The sequence below is a fragment of the Lissotriton vulgaris genome, chromosome 10, assembly GCF_964263255.1.
Source record: "Lissotriton vulgaris chromosome 10, aLisVul1.2, whole genome shotgun sequence".
Taxonomy (NCBI): Eukaryota; Metazoa; Chordata; class Amphibia; order Caudata; family Salamandridae; genus Lissotriton; species Lissotriton vulgaris.
Window position 1 is genome coordinate 476,324,531 of NC_141698.1, and position 22,904 is coordinate 476,347,434.

The 22,904-nt window shown below is 48.6% G+C and overlaps 1 pseudogene; it reads left to right on the top strand.

Moving 5' to 3' along the window:
- Window positions 1-22,904, top strand: part of LOC147685425 (syntaxin-binding protein 4-like) — a 1,115,687-nt pseudogene that overhangs the window by 602,351 nt on the left and 490,432 nt on the right.

The window sequence follows — 22,904 nt, forward strand, 5'->3', positions numbered from 1 at the left end:
TGGCATATCACTACATTATCACTGTTTAGAGACACTCCTGGGAACCATAATTTGAATCAGATAATGTACTAAAATAAACCCAGTGGAAGAGTTAGTTTGAAGACAGGTAAAAGATTAATATTGCACTGAAAAACATAACTTGTTTTGATAAATGTAATTCTTGTCACTGGAACAACATCACAATACAGAGGTCAGTGTATGTTATGTTTCCTCAAAATAACAATATCTAAACATGTTGAGAACCGATAGCAAGAATACCTGAGGGTCCCAAGAAATTCTGTATTTCTGACATTATTTTAAAAAATGTTCTCTATCTTGCTCTTGCTTTTTATCAGATAAGATTCCAGTTGTAATTATGCCTTTTCCGATAGATATGAATCCTGTAGAGACGTCCTTGCATCCAATCCGACACTTCTCTTGCATGTTAGTCATGTCCTACCTGAATGGAGGGAATCCTCTGTATGATACTGACATGCAGTCTTCTTGGTTGCAGTTTCTCTAATGACTCCGGCATCCAGAGCATCTCCATTCCTAAATCAGGGAGCCTTGGACTGATGGTCTGCGGAGGCTCGAACAGCCTGGAGGGACCCATGGTGTACGTACACGAGATCATGCCTGAGAGCGGCTGCCACAGGGTGAGTTTGGGAACTAATAAGCCATAAGACGGGCTAGTTGATTCACGAGAGCATAGTAAGGAGTGATTTGCACAAAGTAATTCTAGTGACTAATGATGAGCAAGCTTGGTTTTTGTGTTCAGGAGATCATACGTGAGAGTGAGCACTGATGAGGCGAAGGCTGTGCGCTAAGAACATCCTGTGCTCTCCAGTTTCCCGGCTCCATGCATGAGTCACACGGCCAGCCTGTGTCGTTTGTCTTTACATTCTAAGGTTTGTACTTCTTCGAATCCCATTGTAAAACCAGGACTTCAAATCTCAGAATGCAAATACAAATATTGGACTGCATGAGCTGTTTCTGCATGGACCTGGAACCCTTGAGAGCTCTGGGCATCGCGTCTGAGTGATTGTTACTGGATGAGTCTTGAAAGTGATCCTGAAGAGATGATGTACATCTCACCTTACGTAGTAGCTGTTTCTTCACCGATGCACTGAGCCCTCAGCATCTCCCTTCAATGCTCATGTACCTTTATACTGCTCCCTGAAGTAAACAATATTTGATCGTGTTAGAATTTGTTTAGGGCTTCTCAGAAATAAGCATTACAAAATCACTTCTTTCACACAAATACACTGCAACCAAATCAATGTGTTTTTTTTTTATAATAAGGAAAACCACGCAGAAAGCTATTCATATTGGAAATGTTTGGCGTGTGCTATGGTAGAAAACTTTTCAAATGACTTCTTAGAAAATAAAAAAATCCACAATTTCAGTGTGTGTGTTTAGATTTTTAACATCTAGAAGATTGTTCAGTGTCATCTACACTCACTACAAGAGGAATAATACAATTCTGTTTCATCAAAAGAGGTTCCTATCTACCCCCCATCCTCTATTTACAGAGACCTAAACCTTCTGATACAGATTAAGCCAGGAAGGTGAACACTGCTCTTTTCGTGGAGTTTGTCGAGTTTTCCGACTCCGCGTTATGCAGAGCTTGCAGAGTTCCGAAAAACTCTGCTCCGCGCAGTGGAGTGGAGTTTTTTTCGTCGCTCATGCTCGTCAACATCAAGTTGACGAGCGCAAGTGAGAAAAATTTACCTCCCGGCAAGATTCTTCCTCCTTTGCGCTCGTGAACGTCAAGTTGTTGAGCTCAAGCAAGGGAAATCAAACTCCTAGCGAGATTTCTCAACGAGGCTGGTCAGATTTCTTAATGCAATGGTTGTGACCGCTCGCATTGAGAAACTGTCCGTTTGCATTGAGAATGCTCCTGTTTTGAGTAGAGAATATACTCGAGCAGCAGAAAGGAAGCAGCGCCCGCTTGCACTGTGCATGGTGCTATTCGCGAAAATTTCAAAGGTGGAAAAACACCTGGCACTGAAAATTACTGTGAACTGCATTTTTCTAACGCACTCCCCCGCTTGTGGAGCTCCACGTAGCGCGGCAGAGGTTTTTTTGCACTTCACAGAGTTCCTCTACCCAGAACTCCTTAAACTCCGCTTAGGCTGAATACAGATCACCTGTTGCAAATGGCAGAGCCTTACAAAGGGAGACTAGGACCGCGATTAAGAGTACTGTGTGGTTACATTGTTCTGTATTGCACTGGCCAAATAATGATATCCAAAATTGTTTTTTATTAGATGTGATAAATAACAGCAATTGCCAGATTTGTCCTGAAAATTAAGCAAAACGTGGATTTGGGGGCTTGATCTGCCAGTGTTACAGTGTTTTCCATGGCACTCATGATCCTGATTTGTACTGTAAGAGCAGTTACCACAAATAGTGGAATTTTGGGGGGCACTCGCAGCCGAGGCCTACAGGTCACTGATGATCCACAGTCTCTTTCATCAAGGGTGGCGGTTCCTGGCGAAAGTGTGCATTGTTCTAAAGTTCATCACAGCCTCCTGTCAGAAATGTGTCAAATCGATGAGTTTTTGATGTAGCATGCCTGCATTCAAATGCCATTACTGTATTCTTGTAGGGAGTCATGCTAACTTTATACACAAAAAGAAAACTTTTTCCATTTCCCTTTAAAACAAATGGCACTAACATTTGAAAAGATGGGATCTACACTCCTACAATTATTTACTTTCATTCCAGAAGATTATGCAGGCCATGCATCACAATTTAAGACAGATAAATGACATCCCTTTTTCTGTTTTTAAGTCTGTAACATATAAAAAAAATGGCCTCCGATGTTAAGGGATGATGGATGAGACGGGGCTGGTACATGCTGCAGTCTTTTGTGGATTATAATGCGCTTGAGAGCGGTATGTATATAGGAGAATTTGGTTTGGGAAACGATTTCTGAGTGGGTTGTGGGGAGGATAAGAAATTATATGTATGGCACGAACAGGTGATCATACCTATGTGTGTTTGTAACAGGATGAGTTCTGGGTCTGATGATGGATAGCTTGGGTAAGGTTATGGAAGTTATAAGGAGAAGGTTCTCAGATGTCCTGAAAAAAGGACAGATTCTTCCATTGAGAGCTTGATAGCTATCCTCCAATCAAGAATCTATAGTCTCTCTGAGAAAGAAAATAAAAAGAACCATTGCCAATCAGCTCCATAATAAGATCAACTCCAACACTCTCAAATAGGCTTAAGAGTCTGGCTCAGAATAGGATGCAGCATGAAGAAAGTGATTACCCAATTAGAGGACAACAATCTGCAAGTTGAGGTCAACAATGACCCCACACTCCTCTAATCCTTGACAACGTCTGTGCAGCACTTCATACCATTGACCAACCAGCCGTTTTGAACAACCTTTCACATTAAATAATTTTGGAGCACCGCCCCCCCAAATGTGTTTCCATTTATTCTATCAAAGAGATCCAAGCTGGTCTAGATGATGTCCTCTGAATCTGAGGCTACTCAACATCATGCAGTATCTATCAAGAATCCACCCGGAATCGTACTTTTATGCATGGGATCCTTGGGAGTTTTTTTGATGTCAGTATCCACTAATATATTTAAACAAAACCAGTTTTACCTAAGGATCAAATTGAGTCACAATATCATGCATCCGAAATCTGCATTGTAACCACTTAAGTATGGACGTCTGTGACCTATTTCAGTGGACTTCAACTAAGGCCGACATATTCCTATGCAAGAATGCCAACAACCAATAAGAGGTCTTGGCATCGTTGGATGAAATGAACCTAGAAGACTACACCACGCAAAACAATGAAAGCTCAATAGGCTTCCATATCAACACACACTGACAAAACCAAGACAGCCTGGAATCAGCTATTGTTACTTTAGAGAGTTAGGGTATTCCTTCAAGAACAAACCAGAGGAAGACTTTAGAATTACCTTAAACACTAATCCTTTCTCACCTTGATGAAGGTATACCTCTCTTATTGAGATGCCAGTCACCTACATGGCATTTCTGAAGAGCATCATTTATACTGCAGCCTGACTCACAAAAGATTTGTGTAAATTTGACAAAGCACTACGTACAATTAGATCCCTATAGGCTGCAAACGGCATCATCTTAAAATATTTATGCATCATCCTGAGAGCAGTCAGTAAAATCACTGCATCATGTCTAACATTAAAAACCTAATCTTCTGGAGGAGCATCAAAAACCCAAATCAGTTACATCAGCAGATGTGAAATCAGAAAATGCGTGAAGCAGGAAAGAAAATGGAAGACCCCCCCTGCTCTGCACTGAGGATAGAGAATGTCTTCCCAGTTGGATTCCATAACACAGCATCTACCCTCTGTTTAAAAAAACAAAAAAAACACAAGATTGCTTTTTAAACAGCACTTTGTCAACACATGACCTTTTTATCACTGGCAATTGAAGAATAGCAGACATTGCTCCAATCTATTCTTCTCTGGCTGTCAGATTCTATCTTACAGTAGAAGTTTTAAATACTGAGGCTTGAGCCTCATCACTCCCTATTCTATTTAAGTTTTATTTTAGTCTTAGTTTTGTTTTCTTGTTGATCTGAGACACTTTTTCACAGGTGAGTTAATTTCACTTGGTCAGTGCTGTGGGGGGCCACAGGCAATGGAAAAAAGGATTCACAGAAATGTCATCAAGTTTCTTGATCTGCAGGTTTTCCTTTTGATGAAGTATAATTTGTTGTTGAGTTTTCAGAGGTGGTTGTCCAACATCTCAATGCCTCTAACTCTATATTAGCCCTGTGCAGGCCTAATGTTCTTATGAAACAAGGCGCACCTGCTGTTATCCGTAGGATCATGATTTTAGAGTTTTTGCAGAGATTTTCAATGTTTGCCTGGTAAACACTCCACACCAGGGAAGAATTTGACATTGTGGGTTGGATAATTTCTTTGATTGCATACACCTTACTCCACATAGGCATTGACTTCATTCTCAGAAGAGGAGGTTATGCTGCTAGTTTGGTTGATGCCTTCTGCTAAGTCTTCTCAATGTGCTTTCCCCAGTTGAGTTTAGAGTTGAGTTAGAGTAGGAGCAGCTAAACTCCTACTCAAGGTAGGAGTTTAGCAGCTCCTACCTAGAGTATCACCTCAAGGTAGAAGCTGCTGTTTTCCAACTTTATTACCTTTCCATTGAAGTCCATAAAGTAAGATCTATGGATGCTCTTTAATCTTTCTTGTGAATAAAGGTCCGCGGTTTTGCATGTGTTGACGTTTATCTGTCAGTCACTGTACTAGCCAGAGAGTCTGCTGACCTATTTTACAAGGTTCTTAGCTACTTTTATCAAAGACAAAGAGATGACAGTAAGATCATTGGCTAAGAGTCCAAGGGTCATATCAGCAACGCTTTGCAACAACTATCGCAAAGCGTGCTTAGGGCTCCTTTCCCTAACGCCCGCTATCGCAGGTTTTTATCGCGGGGATATCGCGTTATTAGCAAAGCATATCTCCAACACGATAAAAATTCCTGCGATAGCGGGGAAATCGCCGTTTTGCAGGGAACATCGCTGGTTTTCCATTGATGCTCGCTGCAAAACGGCGATAACCTTGCTGATACGACCCTGTGGTCGTATCAGCAGAATCCACCGCCTATGTTAGGGGTGGCTAAGTCAAGAATTTAGCAGACGTTTTCATTCATTCCTTACTGAAAGCGGAGTCTGGTGGTGTGGGGATCCTTTGTAAGGGAGAGGATGAGATGGGTGTCGTCTGCGTAGGATACTATGCTGAGTCCATGCTGTCTGATGATGGTGGCGAGGGGGGCCATGTAGATGTTAAAGAGCACGGGCGTGAACGATAATCCTTGTGGTACTCTGCAGTTGATTTCGGTGGGTTTGGAGAGGAAGAGCAGAAGTCTAATTCTTTGGGTTCTGCCGGTGAGGAAGGAGCGGAGCCAGTCGAGGGCGGTTCCCTGTATGCCATCGTAGTGGAGTCGGGTGGTGAGAGGCCGGTGGGAGACAGTGCCAAAGACTACAGGGAGATCTAGTAGGATGAGGGCCGCGGTGTGACCTTGGTCGAGGAGAGTACGGATGTTGTTTGTGGTGGCAAGGAGGGCGGTCTCGGTGCTGTGGTTACTGCGGAATCCAGATTGGGAAGGGTAGGGATGGAGTTCTCTCCAATGAAGTTTGTTAGCTGGACGTTGACATTCTTCTCAGTGACTTAGGCCGGGAAGGGGAGCTTCTTGAGAAGTGGCTTGACTTCTGCACGTTTCCAGTCATTGGAGATAGTGCTGGCTTCGAAAGTGGCATTGATGGTGTGTCGTAGCTCAGGTGCTATGGCGGCTGCGGTTCTGTGGAAGATGTGCAAGGGCATGGGATCCATGGGAGCTACTGAGTGCTTTTTACGATTGTGGCGGTGTCTTAGTTGGTGACCTGAGTTCCAGGTGGATATGTTTGGCTGACTGGCGTTGCTGGAGGGAGGAGTGATTTCGGTGTGTGGTGTCTGTTCGTTGAAGTTGTCGTAGAGGGGCTTGATTTTCAGATGGAAGTAGGAGCCGAGTTTGTTGCAGAGGTCCTGGCAGGGTGTGACGTCCGTTGCTTTGCTAGGGGGTTTGATGAATTCCTGAATGATGCTGAAGAGTTATTTTGAGTTGCTTGAGTTGACGAGGATTTTGTTGTGGATGAAGGTCCTTTTTGTGGCTCTGATGTTGTTGGTGGTATTCTGTCATGGCGTTCTTGTAGGTGGTCCAGTCTTCTGCTGTTTTGCTGTTCTTCCTTAGCTTCTTGGGACGTCTGCAGGTGCGCCTGTATTCTTGGAGGTCGGTGGTGAAGCAGGTGGCCTTCCTGGGGCGCTGTCTGTCGGGATAGCAGTGGGGGGGCGAGCTTGTTTGTGCAGTTGGTGATCCATCTGTGTAGTTCTTCGGCTGCAGAGTTGGCGTTGGTCAAGGTGGGAGGGGGATAGTGGTTGAGGGTGGAGTTGAGGTGCTCCTCAGTGACCTTGCTCCAGTTCCATCACAGAGGGCATGTTCTGGTTTGTAAGGGGTGGCCTTGTTGAAAGAGAATTGTATGCAGTGGTGGTCTGTGCGGGGGGGTTGCGTGGTGTGGCTAAAGTGAATGTTGTTGCTTCCTGCGAAGATGGGGTTGAGGGTGTGTCCTGCCTTGTGGGTGGGGGTGGTTATGAGTTGTTTCAGGCTGATGTTGGTGAGGTTATCCAGGAGGGCAGAGCAGTTGGGGTTCCTAGGGTTGTGAAGGAGGAAGTTGAGGTCTCCGAGCTGTATGTAGTCCATGGAGGGAATGGCGTGGGGGCGATGAGGTCAGTGATGGTAGAGGTGAACGCGACTCCAGGTCCAGGAGGTCTGTAGGTGAGGATGCTGCATAGGTTATTTCTGGGGCTGGTCTAGATCTGGAAATTGAGGTGTTCCGTGGGGGATGAGGGGTTGTTAATTGTGGAGGTGGTGAGTTGCAGGGAGTTCTTGCCTGTGATGGCGAGTCCTCCTCCTGGTTGGTTAGGGCGATCCTTCCTCTGGATCTTGTATTCATCAGGGATGGCGATTGCGATTTCCGGGGAGGAGGTGGGGTTGGTCCAGGTTTCCGCAAAGAAGGCGACATCTGGCGGGAGGGTGTCAAGGAGGTCCCATATTTCTACTGCGAGTCTGTGCAGGGAGCGCACGTTTATGAGGATGCAGCTCAGGGCTTCGTGTGTGCTGGCGTTCGGCTGGAGGGCGGTGGCTGTTGGGGTGCGGGAGTTGGTGAATGTGTCGGCAGTGTCTGCAGGAGAATTGGCCGTGGGTGGTGTTCAGTGTGGACAGCTGGCTGTTGTTGTTTCCTCAGGGGTTGAGCACGTGGAGGGCAGCTTACACATAGCAGTGGGTGGTCGGAGGACCAGGGTTCCCGGCGTTTGTCGTGGTCGGGCACAGACAGGCTTGCCTTTGGTGCATCTTGGGCACGCCAGCTACCGCCATTAAATAGGAAATCGTGAGGGAAATGCAGCTGGGAGGAGGGAGCGGGAACCAGTAGGGGGGAGTGGCCGCGGGACCAGCAGCGGCAGGAAAGGGCATCAAAAAAAAGGGGCACTATACAAATAAAGTGAGACAAAGGACACAGTGAGGCACAGTAATAAAAAACAGGAAAACAGGTACAATAACAGAACAAAAGTCAGACAAATAGAGAAGGCTGGACGAGCGGATCAGCAGAAGAGCAAAGCTCTCCCACTAGACCACCAGGAATGAGGTGCAGGCAGGAGCCTGCAGGTGGAGGAGTGCCTGAAACGCCTACCTGGCTGAGAGGTGTAGGAGGCAGCGGTGCAACGATGGAGCTGCTGGAGTGCAGAGCAGAGTTCCCTGACCCGGAGATCAGAGGTCTTGCTTGACCAGCAACTCAGTCTCAGATGTTTGACATGGTGATGGACTAGAGGGCCACAACATGGCCTGCTCCTGTGAAAGGGGGGCCGAGGAGTACGCCAGAGAGACCAGTCCTGTTTAGGGGGCAGGGAGCAGCAAATCTCGATAGGGGTGGTATGTGCATCGTTCGGGCTCTGCGGCAGTGACTGGTCTGGAGAGTGGTGAAGGCTGACACTGGACTGGGAACATTACAGCCATCCTGCCATGCAGAGCAAAATATTTGTATGATCGCCCACCAGAGAGGAGCTTGACTCCTGAAGTAGTGGCAGCAAGGCTAAGGGTAGTTGTGGTTGCCTAGAGTGCAAAGTGCTTAGTCAACGCTGCCCCCACTGGGATCCTGCCCGTGCATTATCGCTCTGTAGGGTGCCCCAAAGTAGAGACACCATTTCTACCTATGCAGACTTTGAGATGCTCTTTATGCAACCGAACAAACACCAAAGCAATAAGGTGTCCAGCTATTTACCCCCACGGAGCATCGAAGCAGCCATAATTCTGCAGACCAGAGTGTCACCATAGCTCTTACAAAAGGAGATCTCCTCTCCTCCTTCCGTTACTTTGGGAGGAGTTCAAAGCAGACATGGCCACCTCCCTGGAGACATTGAGAGCAGAGCTGATTGGCAAAATGGTCTCACTACAACAAGACATAGACTATGTGGGTAGTAGGGTGCTGGATGTGGAGGTGAAAACACTTGATCTAGATCATCGCTCATAACAAATAAGAGAGCTCACGTAAACTCTTCAAGCGCAGTTACAAAAATCCCTACTCAAGAGTGAGAATTTGGAAAACAGATCCCGGAGAGAGAATATTCGAATCAGGAACACGGAGGAGGGAGCTGAGGGGCCGGATCTGGAGGTCTTCATGGTGGGGCTCTTCTCTGAGGTCTTGGGATCAGCGCCTCTGAAGGTCAAGATAGACAGAGTGCCCAGAATAGGAAAACCAATGGCTGGTAATAAGAGGGGCCCGAGAGATGTATTGGCTAAGTTGCACTCTTTCAAAACAATAGAAGCTATCCTCCAGGCAGTCAGGAAACTAGATGTTGTTAGCTTTCAAGACATAGCCCCAGTGACACGGACCTGTCATCAGCAGCTCAGTCCAGTCATGGGCAAGCTCAGGCAAGAGAACATCAAATATTATTGGACCTACCCATTTGGCCTGGCCTTTGGCTGGCAAAACAAAGCCCACCATATCACTGATGTCTTGGAGGCCATGGCACTTCTGAAGATACCCACGTCGGGGGAGCAACCAGCAGCGGATGGAACCAGCAATACCGGGGCAGGGTTGCCAGAAGCTTGGAATGAGACTCTTTGGCTTTCCCAGCGTGCCCAAAGACAGCAATGAAAACATTAAATGGACAGAGCCACGAGCCACCCTGGAGAGACCAAAGCGTTGATGCACCACGGTCTGGGAAGCAATCTGGGAGGGGAGAAGAGAGATGATCTGAACTCCCAGGCACCTTATGTGATCACCTATAAATGGTTAAAGTTTGAACTTTTCTGTATCCTTTTAATATAAGCCACTCCACCTTCCTGTCTGGCTCAACATAAGACTAGACTAGTGGTTCCTACCCCACTTCTATTTAGCTTAGCTGGAGTAATGGTGGTGATTTCGGTTAGAATCGCCTACTATGAGTTTCATACACCGATTCTTTCGGTTAGATCGGGAACCAGTTGTCCCTATTGACTGTGCTTGGGGGTTTATTTTCTTTTTTTGTGTTGTAGGTACTAGGGGGTCACCTCAACAAATTGATGGACACACACAGCCTCCCAGGCTAACGGAGGGACAGACGGGAGGGGATCTGGACATCGGGAGAGAGGGGACATATACAGGAGGTTGCACCCTTTGAGGAAGAGATTCAAGGGAAGGGAAATAAAGGCCAAATTATATCATGGTAATCAAAAAATTGAATGGAATATACGAGGTTAAATATGCCAGCCTAGCACCATAAACTCTAGAAGTACCTACAAGACCAGCACAATGATTAACTCGCTCTACAAGAGAGCCATCCTAAAAGGTTGGAGGATCACAGATTAAAAGATAAGGCATATCCCCTGGCATATAAATACTCAGCCCCCCACAAGACATAATGGTGTGGCGTTGATTTTCCACTCCTCTCTGAAATTCCAACCAGAGGATTACAAGACAGATAAAGAGGGGAGAATAGTGGTGGTGAAGGGGCAAATCTTGGGGAGACTCTGCACTATTTCAGCTGCATATGTACCAAATACGAACCAGGTGGCCTTAATAACTTTTCTTTTAATGTTGATAGAGGGATTTGCAGAGGGGAAAATAATATTAAAGGGGGGATCTCAACCTTACTTAGCACTCCGGCACTTACAGCACACATCACCCTAGGGCACCTACCTGAAACTTCACAGGAGAGCTGAAACAAACAGTACACGATCTGGGGCTCATTGACGGGTGGAGGGAGATTCATCCTGAAACAAGAGCCTATATTTTCTTCTCCCACGTTCACTGTACATATTCCCAGCTGGACTATATCTTCCTTAGCCAGGCACTATCCCACGACATAAGGGAGGTGACAATTCAATTCACAATCTCCGACCAAGCCCCATTAGTTGTAGCTGTGGAATGGAAAAACCCCACAACTACATACAAACGCTGGTTCTTCATAAATGCCTTGATCCATGACAAAATGCTCCGGGATGACCTGCGGAAGGCCATTAGGGAATATTTGCAGTTGAATAAACCACAAGACACCATGCCCATTAATAACTGGGTGCATTCAAAGCACTCCTGAGAGGCCATTATTATCCACACTTACTGAGCAAAGGATAAGGAAACAAGTAACGTTAGAAAGCGACCTGAAAACCCTAGAACAGGCCCACAAAGTGGCTCCAACTTTGACCCTTCAACAAAAAGTCACACCTGTGAGGGGGAAACTGAACGCAATCTATACAGTCACAGAATTGAATCTGCTCCACCTTAAACAAACAGCTAAAATACACAGTAATAAAGTGGGGACACATCTGGTAAGTCAGCTCAGGGTGCACAGAGAAAGGGAGTATATTGGTGATATACGTAAACGCTCCAGAGAAGTGGCAACGGAGGATCATGACAAGGCTCAGACCTTTAGACAATGTTATAAATCCCTACACAGCTGACCTTGCCAACTCCCAAGCGCAACTTGACTACTTACACACAGTAGTACTACCGCAAGTCACATGGGCTCAAAATGAACAACTAGGGCAACCCATTAATGAAGAGGAGGTACGACAGGTTATAGTAACTCTAAAACTCCAAAAGTCCCCCGGCCCAGGTGGGCTTACAGCACAAGTCTATAAATCCTTTAGCTCCTGGCTAGCCCCACATCTGACTTCCCTCTTTAACCACATTGCTAACATCAGTGAGGTCACACCCACTATGAGCGAGGCCATGATCACAGTAATACTGAAACCAAGTAAGAACTTAGAGACCTGTAGCTCTTACTGACCCAAAGCACCACTCAATTTAGATGCAACACTATATTCAAGATTTTTGGCTGTGAGGCTACGGTATCTAATGCCCGACCTGATCCATCCAGATCAGTCCGATTTTATCACAGGCCGGCAGACATACAACAAAGTGAAGAGGGTGATTCACCTAAAAGAGAAAGCTACTAAAAAACATCTACGGCTATGTTGCTCGGTTTCGCAGCAGAAAAAGCATTTGACCGGCGGGATTGGCCATTTTGCTTCTGCGACTCTTTTATAGCCATGATTTCTGCAACTGCGCTGCACCTTGCTCCAGGGTCCTGGTCAGTGGGGTGGGCTCAGACGCTGTGCCCTGGGAAGAGGGAGGAGGTAGAGTGTCTCCGTTACACTTTGCACTAAGTGTAGAACCCCTAAGTGGAAAGATCAGGGTGACGCCCGCAATTCAGGATATCAATTTTGGATCAATGGAACACAAAATCTCCTTATTTGCGAATTATGGGGCATATTAGCAAGAACCTCGTTAAAATTATCGCCGTTTTAGCAGGAAACTGCCATTAAAACGGCAAAAATTGGCTTGCTTATATGTGTTATAGAATTCCACTAGAAGCCCAGGTTAGATGTCCTGCACATCTAACCTGGGCTTCTATTGAAATTCTCTAACGCATATTAGCAAGCCCATTATCGCCGTTTTAGCGTCAGTTTCCTGCCGCTAAAACTGCGATAATTTTAACGAGGTTCTTTCTAATATGCCCCTATATTTTATTAACCCTCTCTGACCCACAACGCTCCCTGCAAACACTTCAGGATGAGTTACGACTCTTCTGGGAGGTAGCAGGCCTATGTATTAAATTTAACTAAATACTTCCTTCTCAATCTAACATTTGCGATAACAGACATGACTTCCCTGGTGGCCTCGACCGATTTTCAATAGTTGAAGAAAGACCTCACATATCTCGGAGACTAGATAACCCCTAAACTATCTAGTCTTCACCAGGGTAACTTTCCTCCACTCTTGCGTCAGTTGAGGGTTGATTTAAAAAGGTGGGCTCCACTGTACTTATACTGGCTCAACAGAATACATGCTATTAAGATGACAGTGCTGCCAAAATTTCCCCACCTCTTCCAGAGCCTTCCCATAGAGCTTGACAGGGCCTATTTACCGACCCTCAGAACCATGATAACCCAATTCCTTTGGCAGAACAAGAGAGCCCACCTACCCTTAAAATTGTTACGGCAATCAAAAGACGAGGTGGGGTGGGGCTCGCACTACCAAATTTCCAACATTACTATATGGAGTACAATTGAGAGTCATTGCAGACTGGTCGATGCAGGAATCGAACTCGGACAAGCACTGGCTCCACATGGACAGGGCAATCGTAGGCAGGGCCATCTGGGACGTCCTGTGGAAGCCAAGAGCAGATCACCCCAAAAATGCTTACTTGAGCACTCCCACAAGAGCAACTCTTAAGACCTGGGATGAGGTAAAAAAGCTACACAATTGGACAACATACCTTTCTCCCTACAGCCCGGCATTTCCTATGGCTGTACAACCGGGCCCATTTGACCATGGCGGGAGGGGGGCTGTCTCACCCTCTCCAATATTTTTCATAATTGGGATATACTGACATTTGAGCATTGCCACAGAGACTTCAACCTTCCAAGTACTGAACACTTCCGCTACCTACAGCTGAGACATTGAGCTTTACAGACGGACAAAATTAAAATAAACCTTTCCCACCACTTCAGACATTTGTTGGAGAGGCTGCAGGCTTCTAGGCAGCATGCGTTACATTTGGCGTGATTGCCAGACAATCCGGTCCTTTTGGGCAGAGATTTTAGTGCAAATCAAAGATGTGCTGGGGTAACCAATCCCAAACACCCCGGATTTTGATCTCCAGAGTCTACGGGCAGATATCCTTATTGGAAAGGATGAGTGATATCTTTAGGGATGATTTAAAAACTTTGGATATGTTTGGGGACCGCTGACTATCCAGGGGACTCCCTCTCATAACCTATCCCTCCAGAGTGCGAGCGCTACACCTCTTCCAGTTCTGAACAGCGAAAGATCCACGCTCAAGGGTACTGATAACATGTACATTAACCCCTTAAGTACCTAATTTGTGTTTATATTCTTTTTTCTATTATTATTCCTCATGTGTTTATACTAAGTTCTATTAATAATGGTATAGGGAGGGACTAAGGACAGGGGAGGGCACTTATAAGAGAGGGAAACTTGACTGAGGTTATGTCCCGTCACATGGGCTATACTGCAATAGGACTTAGGCCTCAGGAAGCACCCTATTTACCGATAGAAGCTGTGTATAGTAATAGCTGTTAGAATGCTTGATACAAGCTAATCAGTTCTATGTATTGCTGGAGATATGAAAAAAATCTACAAAGAAAAATTTGAGAAAAAAAGAATAGGGGCCCGATGTAGGTCGGTCGGTAATGGCCGAAAATCGGTATTTTCGGCCGTTACCGATCGGTAAATAGGCGAATGGTATATAGGGGGCATTATTTTACCGAATCGGTAAAATTACCGATTCTGCAATTTTACCGATTCGGTAAAATAAGTAATCGGTAAATTTACCGATTCGGAGCCACCCATATGTAGGTGGGACTCTTCAGAGTCCCAGGAGCCTTAATGAATCGGTATTTTACCATCAAATCCAATTTGATGGTAAAATACCGATTCCGGTGTGCATGCACATGTGTGCATGCACACCTATGCCATGTGACAGGCAGACCTGCCCTTAGGGCAGGTATGCCTGCCACATGGCACCCGTGCCTGTTTTGGGGGTGCCAGAGGGTGTCAAAGTGACACCCCCTGCACCCTTGTGTGAATCGGTATTTACCGATTCGGTAAATACCGAATCGGTAATGCCCATTCATTCCTATGGGCTTCAAAGCCCGAATTCATCCGATTCGGTATTCCAGCACATCTGGAAAACCTGCATGTCGGACCCATAGATTTACCGATTTTAAATTACCGAATCGGTAAAATTCGGTAATTTAAAATCGGTAAATCTTTCCTACCCAAATCTAGCCCTAGGTCTTTACCTGCAGTAGCCATGTTCATAAACTCTACAATCAGATTAGTGCTGTTTCATGCATTATTTTATATGTTGAACTTTTTGGTCGCATGCCTGGTGCTCGTTCATTGGATTAGTGCTTAATGTGCAAACTAGCAAGCAAGCAGAGTTCTCAACTTCCTTGTATTGGGAGACAAATGCCTGGGCGCGGTCTGACTGTCACTATCAATATGAATCTGGATGAATGACACATAAATTGGTGCAGCAGCGAAACCTAGCGTTCAGTAATCAGCCAGGGTGTGGTTAAGGCTTGCAAGATGATTTGGTGAGTTGAATGCACATCACTGACATCAGCTCAGAAAATCCTAAATTTGAGACCTGCCAAGCCCGACACAGCCTTCCATCCTTACTTAGTTGGTAAACTGAATGATGAGAAATTGTTAAAAATTACCACCCATGGTCAGAGAAACTGGAACTATGCAATTTTGCAGCCTATGCGTCATTCGTTTACTTATGGATTTACCACATCATCCATCATCTGCTGCATAATATGTAGATTTCATTTTTTTTTAATGTTTCTAGCTCAACCTGATCAAAAGTTACTAAAAATGCAGCCAACGTGTGTGGCCACGCAGGGGTAGATCCTTCGGAAAGGTTGACCTGACACTTCTCTGTGGTTTATTGCTATATATGGTTATTAAGAAGTGGAATCTTTGCCCAGAAAGTGTTAACTATTTTTTTTAAACTTTATTTTTGAGTTAGACAACAAGTATAAAAAACATACACCCCTAGACATGGGATCAAGTAACAAACTGTTGCATACAGATCGATGACCTCATTAAGGCACTTAAGGCTACAGGTTAGTGCGGGGCGGCAGTAATCATAGGAAAAGAAAACAGCATAATAAAGCAGGAGATTAAGTATATGGACATGTAGAAGCAGGTGGAATCAGCAAAAAGATCAATCAAGGCTAACAGAGCCCTGTCCCCTCCCCCTCCCCATCACTCCCCGATCCCTCCGGCGTGAACAGTTCCTCACTATTTCCCTCGGAATCGCTCAGGGCCAGTCCTGCACTACACATAGCCCTCCAGGCCAGCAGGTCGTCTTGCAACTTCACATCTCTACGCGTGCACTGCATATGGGTCTCCATCCCTTAGCCATGTGGAGATTTCCGGTGCCCGCCGCCCCATCCAAGTAATGGCCACCCTACGCCGCGCCAGGACCAATATGAGCTGTTGTAACTTGTAGGATAGATTCCTCTTTTTTGGCTTGGGAGCCAACGCTAGGAGACAGTGGACCGGTGTCATGTCTATCTGAAGGCCGGTAGTTGCAGTTATACGTGTCACCACATCTGTCCAGAAGCATTTCACCAAGGTGCATTCCCAGGCCAAGTATAAGAACTCCACCCTCTCTGCCCCACATCTGGGACATGTGTCCTCCCTGTTGCCTGAAATGCGCTGCAATGACACTGGGGTCAAATATGTACTGTGCATGAAGTTAAAATGTGTAAGCTTAAACCGTGCATTGCACAACACTTTACGCGCGAGGTTCCCTATGTGCTTGCACTGTCCCTGGTCTAGGGGCTTGCCCAGATCTACCTCCTAGGCTCCCCACGCGGGCTGGTCCGGTGGAACTGAATCTTGACGCATGGCGGAGTAAAGAAAGGTGATCAATCTACTACCCCTGCCGCAGGAGAGAAGGATGTTCAGGGTATGGGAAGTCGATGCCGTCTCGGGAAACTGGGGCAAGGCCGCCTTCACCACCTCCTGAAGGCCACGGTAGTGCAAGTGCTGTCCCCCGCCCAACCCGAAGGTCTCCTCGGCCTCTTCAAAGGACAGAAATGAGTCACCCGGGTAGAGGTCAGCCAGGGTTGTGCAGCCTCCCGCCCTCCAATCCCTAAAGGACATGTGTTCTTCCATAGCGACTAACGGCGCCATGATCCAAACCGGCAATTCCCTATGAAAGGGTGCCCGTCTCAATACCCTGTCTACAAACCTCTGCCACATGGCAGTCGTGTGCCGCATCACCTACAGTAGGGACACATCCGCTCCCCTTCCCTTCATCGATGCGATCTGTAGTGACCAATCAGTAGCCCTCCTGGCCAAGAGTTACATCTCCCAACTGTGCGCTTCCGCAAACCATCTGGCAGCCGGCAGCAGTTGAGTAGCGTAGTAATACAGGTCAAATCTCGGAGCCTCCAGCCCGCCTTTTTCTCAACTCCGAACCACGGTGTGTCGTGCAACCCTACTACGACGTCCCGCCCAAAGCAGAGACGTGAGCAGTGAGTTGAGTTTGCGGAATATACGTGGGGGGATAGGGCAGAGCAAGTTCTGAAGGACATAAAGCTTCCTGGGGAGCATGACCATCTTTGCGACCACCAGACGCCCCATAAGGGAGAGCGGTAAGGTGTTCCAAAATGTCACCGGGCGCTGTAGGGATGCGAGCATCCCATCCACGTTTCAGGCCAGGAACTGTGCATCGGTCAGGGCCACCTGGATCCCGAGGTACCGGAACGTCTTCCGCTCCCATCTCAGCCCCAGATCCGGCAGGTCCGGTAACTGTCCCTCACCGCATCCCGCCAGGGGAAAAATCAAGAACTTGTCACGATTAATTCTCAGTTCCGAGGCCTCCCCGAAGCGGTTGAGGTGCTGCAATATTATAGGCAAGGAGTCTCGCGGGTTGTTAAATAAAAGAGTGCGTCATCCGCGTATAAGGACACCACGTTGCGGGTGTCCCCCACTTGAATCCCTCACTGCGCCATTTCCGACCGAATTCGTACTGCCAAAGGCTCTATCGCTAGTGCGAAGAGGAGCGGCGAAAGGGGGCACCCCTGCCGCGTACCTCGACCTAAGCGCCACTCCTCCGAGCATCCCGCTCCCAGCTTCACTCTGGCACAGGGGTCTGCATACAATATATGGACCCAACGGCAACAGTTGGGGCCCATCCCTACCGCTTGGAGGACCTCCAAGAAGTACCCCCAGTCCACGGTGTCAAACGCCTTCGCTATATCAATTGACACTATAACCAAGTGCTCTTCCCTTTCCCGGACCTCATGGAGAATATGGTTCAATCTCCGCAGATTCATGGTGGTTTTCACCCTGGGATAAATCCACACTGGTCCGGGTGTATCAAATGGACCATATGCGGGGCTAGCTGGGCCGCTAAAAGTTTTGTCAAGATTTTCGTGTCCGTGTTGACCATAGTGATGGGGCGATAGGAGGCCAGATCATATTTATCGCCACCGGGCTTCAGTAGCATGCAAATTTCGCCCTGATTCATACTAGGCAGTAGGGCTCCAGTCTCGAAACCTCAACATATACCTGCAGCAGGAGATGGGCCAGGGTGTCCCCAAACGCCTGATAAAATTCTGGGGGGAAGCCATCATTCCCCGGTGATTTGACCCTCGAGAGGCCGGCCATAGGGGCTCTGATCTCACCCAACGTCAGAGCTGCATCTAGGTCCTCCAAGGCATCTTTCGACAGGGTATGGAGGGACAAGGCCTGCAAGTATGGTCTATACGTGCCCTCGGTGATCGCAGGGTCGGCAGCGTAGGCCGCTTCCAGGTGGGACTGGAGGACCCGGAGAATGCCCACCTCTGAGTGCACCACTCGCCCGTTAGGGCCACTTAGCGCTACTATTCTGTTCGGTGTTCGGGCGGATTTCCGCCTAAGGATCCAGGCCAACATATGGCCTGACTTGTCACCTTCCCTGTGGAGTCTTTGCCTGTATTGAGTCAGTGTGTATTTGTCTAGCCTGTCTAAAATGTCATGGACAACAGCTCGGGCCCCCCGTTCCGTCTCCTGTTGTGCGTCATCTGGGTCCGGCAATGTTTGCCGATGGAAGAGATTGCTCTCCGCCTCCTGCAGATCGCGAAGAAGCTGCCTCCTGACCCCATATGTTAGGGCCATACACTCAGTAAGGGAGAAAAGTCTCCTCCCAGTTTGAATCTAAATAGTTAGTGAGTGCAGTTTACACATGGTCTCTCCCCACCGGATCCTGTAAGAGGTCTCCCGGCATCCTCCAGGTCCTAGGACGGGAGGGCCAACCCTCCCATGTAAACGTTCACGCCACCGGGGAGTGGTCTGACAAGAAGCGAGCCTGATGAGTGACTGCCAACGAGACGGAAGCATCTACATTTGCGACCAAAACCCTATCCAATCTAATATGTGTGTTGTGAGTCGGGGAAAAGCAAGTGTACAATTTTTGGGTAGGGTGACGTTGACACCAGACATCAGTAATCCCTAAGTTTACCTCATGGAGTTGCTTCGTCATTCGTGGCTTCGTGCCTGCGCGAGGCGGGAATCTATCCATGATCGGGTCTAATACACAGTTAAAGTCTCCTAACCAGAATAATGGGGTTTCCATATCCGGTATAAGGATCTCCTGTAAGGTCAGAAAGAACTCGGGGTCATCCACATTGGGCGCATAGGAGTTCAATATTGTAATGTCCCGGCTATCAAGTTTTGCCCGCAGTAGCATGTATCTACCATTGATGTCCGCTTCCATGTACTGAATGGCTTATGGGACCCCAGTTGCCACCCAGACAAGGACCCCTCTAGCAGCTGTAGAAAAGCACGAATGGAACAACTGCCCTGCCATTGTCTCCCTAATTTGCGAGCACCTTCATCATCTAGGTGGGTCTCCTGCAGACATGCAATGGATAACTCGTGTCGACGGAGGAAGGAAAGGACTCTATGTCTCTTAACGCATGTTCCCAGCCCCCTCACCTTCCAACTTAAGAGCTTATATCCCATGACGTGTCACCAGGCCCATTCCGGGCCTCTGTTCTACATCTGGCAACCCCCCACCCTGTGCCCGATCTGCAATACAACTAATGCCCAGAACAAAACCCCCCAACAATTCCCCCCAAGGTTCCCACCTCCCCCCACCCACGAGCAATATCTCTGCAACAACTAAACATGCTGAAATGCCCTTCCCCTGCTGGTGCCAGGATGTACACAGCAACCCCATGTACCCAAGTATAGCAACCACCCCAACCATAACAGGGAACCCCCATCCCCCACTATCAGTCCCCAGCACAGCCAGCCACTTCAATATATCATGTGTGATTCAGACTCATAAATGTTTAAGATCAGTGTCTGCCGGAGACTTCAGTACTGCAGAAGACCCCCCTCCCAACATAGCCACCCATCCCCCGCATGACTCCTAACACCCCCTGTGAAAACATGACCAAGGGGCACAGCTCTCAAAACAAGGATACTCCTTCAGGACCAGGGCTCCGCCGCAGGCGATGATTCTCCAAGTGTCTCTGGGATCGTGCCGATCTGGGGCGACAGGGTGTCCGGGACCAGCACATCTTCCTGTGGGTGGTTCTACTAAGCCCCTGGAGGGTCCCCGGCCGCTGTAGGTTCCAAGTGAAGGGCTCCATCCTCTCCCACCACGACTCTCGGTCCCTCTGCGCTGCCAGCGACTCCTGTTGAGTGCCTGTGTCGGGATCTTCGTTTCCTCGCAGGTCGTGACCCCCACTGACTTCGGGACCAACCCTGTTCCTCTGGCGGGAGTGCGTCCCCCCTAATCTCCAGCCACTCCCACACCTCCTCGGGTCCCTCGAAAAAGTGAGTCTTGCCCTGAGAGAGGACCTTGAGTTTTGCAGGATATAATAACATGTACTCCAGGTTAATTTCTCGAAGCTTCTGCTTTACTGCTAGAAATGATTTACGTTGTTCCTGAACCTGACGGGTGTAGTCCGGGTATACAGACACCCTGGAGTTTTCATACTTGAGGTCCGCTGTTTCCCTTGCCGCCCTGAGGATGCAGTTCCTGTCCCGGTAGTTCAAGATCTTTGAGATGAGGGCCCGCAGCAGAGCACCAGGCCACGGCGGGTGGATCAGGACCCTATGAGTGCGCTCGATCACAAACACATCAGAGAGCCCAATAGGGCAAAGCGTGGTGCGGATCCAGTGTTCCAGAAAGCGCTCCGCATTGCCCATCTCCACCCGTTCTGGTATCTCGAGGACTCTAATGTTGCTGCGGTGCGCCCTCCCTTCAGCATCCTCTGCCCTGCGTTCCAGCTCCCCAGTCGAGGCCGTGAGCCGCGTCACCGTTTGTTGGAGGGATGCAACCTCCTCCTGTAGCTGGACAATGTTCCCTTCTGCCACATTGACTTTGTCCGTAACTTTGCGGAGATCCACCCTTAGCAGATTCACATCAATTGAGACCGTCTCAATCTGCCGTTCCAGAGCAGTATGGGAGCCCTGTATGGCCTTTAGCAGCTCAGCCATGGATGGTTCGCCGGGACCAGCGGTTGCGTTCCCCCCTCCTCTTGACCGGTTTGGCGCGTGATGCGCTGGGAAGGGAGACGCGGCGTAGTGTACTGAGGGATGGTGTTAGGCTGCGAGGCTCGGGCCATCATGTCCTTGCGCATGATCCAAGTCCATGGGACGCCCTTCCAGGTGTTCCAGTTATCCGCGTGCCCACGAGCCAGCTCCGGTACTTCGGGGGCCCCTAGCAATCTCCCAGGGCGCGCTCCACCAGTGCCCTAGGACACGCCGGGTCACGCTCCCCGCCGCACCAGGTATATGCTGTTCGTCTCAAGACAAGGGCCTTGTCTCCCAAGCCCGGGTCTCAGGTCAACGGCGCTCGGCGAGGACTGGTCCGCGGATTATCTAGTTCTCCTACCATTCAGCCGTGGTGGCGTTGCAACCAAGTACAGACCAGTGGGCAATGTCCTCTCGGAGGCCTATTTATTCGTCTCGCCCAGGCGGCAGAGATCCCCTTAGGCAGCCATGGCATATCCACTGGTCCCAAGTAGAAGCGTGCAGGGCCCAGGTCCAAGTAGTTGTGCAGCGGCATTTACAGTCCACCCCAAAGCGCCATCCGGCAGATCACACACCGTTAGGGCTCCCCCTCAGGCCAGTGAAGTCTCTTTGGTCGCCCGGGATGCAGGGCCCGCAAGTATAGCCGGAGCTGCTGCCCGGGCTCCGCCAAGGAGGGCCCTGAACCAGGATTAGGCCCCCTAGCTGCACCACTCCTCTTCCCTTGCGTGTCCGGCGCTCCGATGGATTCCGGCGGGTCAGGGGTACAGGCACAGCCCTCCAACACTCCTCACCTCCCCTCTCTTCAGGCTGCTATAGGGGGCCTCTCTATTGTCCCGCCATTCATGTGCTTTGACCCAGGCGTCGCGGGACGTCCCCAATGACCGCCAGAGCTCTGACATTCCCGGTACTCACAGGCCAGGCCCCACGCCCCTGGTCCGGCAACGCCAGGCCCCTCCTCCGCCAAGTCTCTTCCGCGCGGCGGGGCCCCGTAAGACCCAGGATTCCGGGCAGCACCCCGCAATATGATCCCCAAGGCCAGGTGTTGGGAAAGGCATGAGTCGCCGCGGCGCCCCGGACTGCTGATCCCGGGTAGGCAGCAGCACCGGCCTCATGTAGCAGGCGCTGCGGGCGGTCTCAGTACTCGGTCCTCCGTCGTCAGACGCCACACTCTTCGGTGTCGGAGAAAGCCTTAGTCATTCCGATCTTGTAGTCTGTGCCTTTAGTGGTCCGTAGGCACCAGGATCTGCTTTATTTCAGGATTTGTAGGTCAGGCTGGCCGGGAGCTGCGGGAGCCTATGTCCTGACGGCCATGTTACTTGGCCAAGCCCCCCGCCCAGACAGTGTTAACGAGTGTTACAAGCATTGGCAATACCTGGATAAATAATGCAAATGATCACAGCTGTGTAAAGGCCAAGAACGTTTTTGTGGAGACACACAGCTTCTGCCCAATCAGAGCATGCACTCCTGGCTCCCAACATGTGGGTGGAGTAAAAAACTATCTCTAGTGATGTTCACATAATTTTCTGGTGACAGCTGTGCTGTCAGGTCAGACCATAAAAATGACAAAACAATGAATACTATCACAAAATTTGCCACATAACTCTCTTTAATCTGCCTTTAGTTGCCACATAATCTAGTCAACCCTGCCATACAACATGGGCCTTCCCTGCTGCAAGCCGGCTCTAGGGCCATGCAACCGGTGCAGCCTCACATGGCGCTGACCTTGGGGCTGCTGTGTTTAGAATTAACACACATTTAAAATGCACCTGTTGCAGAGTTCTTTACCTGTCCAGCAGTTTCAAACAACAA